Source organism: Octopus bimaculoides, chromosome 4 (genome assembly GCF_001194135.2).
Source record: "Octopus bimaculoides isolate UCB-OBI-ISO-001 chromosome 4, ASM119413v2, whole genome shotgun sequence".
Classification (NCBI taxonomy): Eukaryota; Metazoa; Mollusca; class Cephalopoda; order Octopoda; family Octopodidae; genus Octopus; species Octopus bimaculoides.
In genome coordinates, this window is record NC_068984.1 from 71054091 (window position 1) to 71057623 (window position 3533).

Here is a 3533-nt window from a genome sequence, read left to right on the forward strand (position 1 = left end):
AGAGAGAGAGAGAGAGAGAGAGAGAAAAGTGTACGTGGCATACGATTGGGTATATATTTATAAAAAAGAAGTTTGAAAACGTCACTATATAAAATAAATTTTAATTTATAATTTTCTCAGAGATATTTAACATGTTTCGGTTCTTGAAAAAGCGAACCTTATCAAAAATACATATTTAAAAAAAAAATGTAATTAAAAGAAAAGCGTATGGGTCCCATACAAAAAACGCTCGCACGTGGATTATGTTGACACCAGTAAGAAACTGGAAATTGTATTCTTTTCCTCGAAGTTTCGTTCTTTCGTATGTATTAAATAAAACAACGAAACATTTTTCACAACTACAATCGCAGTCAGCCAATAAGTACATTGAATTAATATGTCCGACAGCTGACCTTATTCTCAGGTTTATAATTTATCGTGGAACAGAACTACGCATATTGAATATTATTATATTATATCATATATGCTTATTATAAACAAGAAGGAAACTAACATTTGGCAAATAAATATGAAATGCCTAAACATATTTTCATAATTGTGAATTCCAATCATATGATTACAAAAACCATAATATATATTGAGAAATTTTATACCTTTCAGATATTTCATCTATGAATATATATACATGGAAATTTATACACACACTGGTATATTCATAAAAAAAATATTACATATACGTTTGTGAATGTGTACTTGTGTGTGAGTGTGTCTGTGCATGCACTTGTGTGCTTGTTTATGCATGAATGTATATAAGTACATCTCCTAAACATAGATAATGGCATTCACATTTCGCCAAAATTGGCTTTTACAAGCGGTTTCGGCAAAAGATCGAATTCTCTGTAGACATTTGAAAAGTAAATATTTGACTCTACCCAATGTACTGAGTTCTTTGTTTAGGTAATAAATACATATCTTTAAAGAAATACGTGTTTAGACAATATTTACAACAGCCGCCAAACTCATCCGCAACACCTCTTACCAACATCCTTCTTCCCAACACCCTTTCCCTGCCCCCACTCATGATCACATTCTGCTGCAAGTATTTCCACTTTCACTCATGTATCTACCTGCACACAATCACTCTCAATGCTGCGCTCTCACATATCTACCACAGCTCAATCACTTAAATAATCCTATGTATTTCACGATCACCTGGTAATCATCACTTGGACATTTCTGACCATCTCCCCTCACAGTCTTATGAAGCATACCCCTCTCTTTTCTCTACCCCTTCACTGTGTCCAGTCCTCTGTATCACTTATGTTCACCCCCACTATACCCCGATGGTATGTCCAGACATCACCACCATCTATATTTACTACGTTCAAAAGAATTAAAATATATACAGGTTTTAGTGAACAAATATTAAGATATTCTTTGAAAAATAAAAGAAACAGCACTATTTAGCTATTAAAGGGGACTAACAACAAGAAAGCCATCAAATTATGAGTATGTCCCTTGCTACGTCTGTGACATCACAACGCAGAAAATCAGTAAAATCACTCATACCATTTCCGCGGATAATACTTCCTTCAGCTGCGTGTTTTCTTCAAAAGACTTTATATATCTATAAAGAATTTAGTTTAATTCTTACCCTTCGTCTAAAGAATATTGTCGATCCACAATCGATATTAATGATCCCGAGGAGGGGAGATGTCATCGTCTGTGGATGTTTTTTTAATGCGAATATAATAATTTGTATGATGATACATACATTTATATATACATATATTCACATATTCAAAAAATGGACCAAACATTATCGGTAACAAACCTCTGGTTAAAATCAAGGGTGGTGCGCCTTCCTGGCTTACTGGCTTAGGGAATCTATCATTCTACTTTCTGTTGCAGTACATACCCGCAAAGATCTCGTTGGCAACAGCAAGCGTAGTGTACTTCAAGAATATTTTTTTATTGCTTATTGCTTAGTCGGCTAGTATTCTGGCTTGCTATTGCTTTATGCTAAAATAAAATAGCTAAACTTACAAGAATCTCATAAAAAGTAATAAAAAAATACTGAAAAGAATCAGAGAATATATTAAAATACATTTGTTAAATATCATATCCTACAGAATTGGAAAGAATGAAAAAAAATAAATAAAAGAGGGGAAACAAATGTCAATCACCACTTGAATATAATCTCACCTGATACGTCTTCTGGAATATGAGCTGTTGAGAATGTCTAGAAGACAGAAGAGTGTCAATAATAAAACGGAATCTGACAGGCTTTCGGACAATTTGTCTGAGACTGTATCAAATTAGCCTCTCATACCATCGAGTTTATTTTCTCTACTTTGTTTTGGTTTTTACATATATATTCGGTAAAAATTAATTGATCTAAAGATGATTGCCTTAGATTTTCGATCAATCTTTATAGGTAAGAATAACGCAGCTGATGTAGCAATTAAACGTTATGGGAAGTTGATGATTGTATCATATAAACGGGCATTTGGGGCGGAAGAGGTTTCAATTGAAGATTAAGAGGTTATATGAGAAGAGGGCCGAAAAAATAAGTGCAGTGAGTTCACTTACTGGACGATAGTTTGCAGCTTGATTGTTCAGAGAAAAAAACGTCATTGCCGATGCTATAGAGAAGACAGAGAAATATATTCTATATAGCAACTTTATAAGAGCATATAATATATATGTGTGTGTGTGTGTGTATGTTTACACACACTCACTCAAACGCACATATGACATTCAGCTGTGTGGTAAGAAGCTTTCTTCCTAACCACATAGTCCCGGGTTCAGTCCCACTGCGTGATACCTTGTGTAACTGACTTCTACTATAGCTCCGACTAGTCAGAGCATTCTTCTAAGTACATTTGGCAGACGAAAGTTGAAAGAAGCTCGTCGTATATAGGTATATATAATGTAGGTGGCCCATTAACAATTAAAACATGCAAGCAAATTTATAAACAATGGTACAAAATAGTACAATCATTGATAGAAACGAGAGTGAAAAGCCACTCAAATAACCACAAAAAAAAAACACATATCTTAGTAAGGTGAAGAAAGAGAAGGAGTGAAAAAGTTACATACTGTAGTGAGACAAGCTCACAAGTGAAGCAGGTATAACCATAACACGGGATTTCGAACTCAGATGCTTTGCATCTCAGTTCTCGGTAGTGGATCTTACTGCGCCTAGGGTTAGGCATAACTCGCTGCCTCATCTCAAAGAAAAATCGTGGGAAGCATGCACCATTTCAAAACGGTAGATGTGTACTCCATAAATAATGTGGGTGGCTCATTAGCAATTAAAACCTACAGACAAATTTATAAACAAGGGTACAAAATAGTACCAGTATTGCTGGAAAGAAGAGTAAAAAAATGACTAAATTAGCCAGAAAAAGCACTTATCTCAATAAGTTGACGAGAGGGAGCGACAAAGCTACGTACCGCAGTGAGACAAGGCCACAAATGAAGCAGATATATCCATTTCAGTTCTCGGTCAGCTTTTTAATGTAAGTGCTTGTTGTGGCTAATGGAGTCGTTTTTTGGTTCTTGTTTCTATCAATGCTGGTACTATTTTG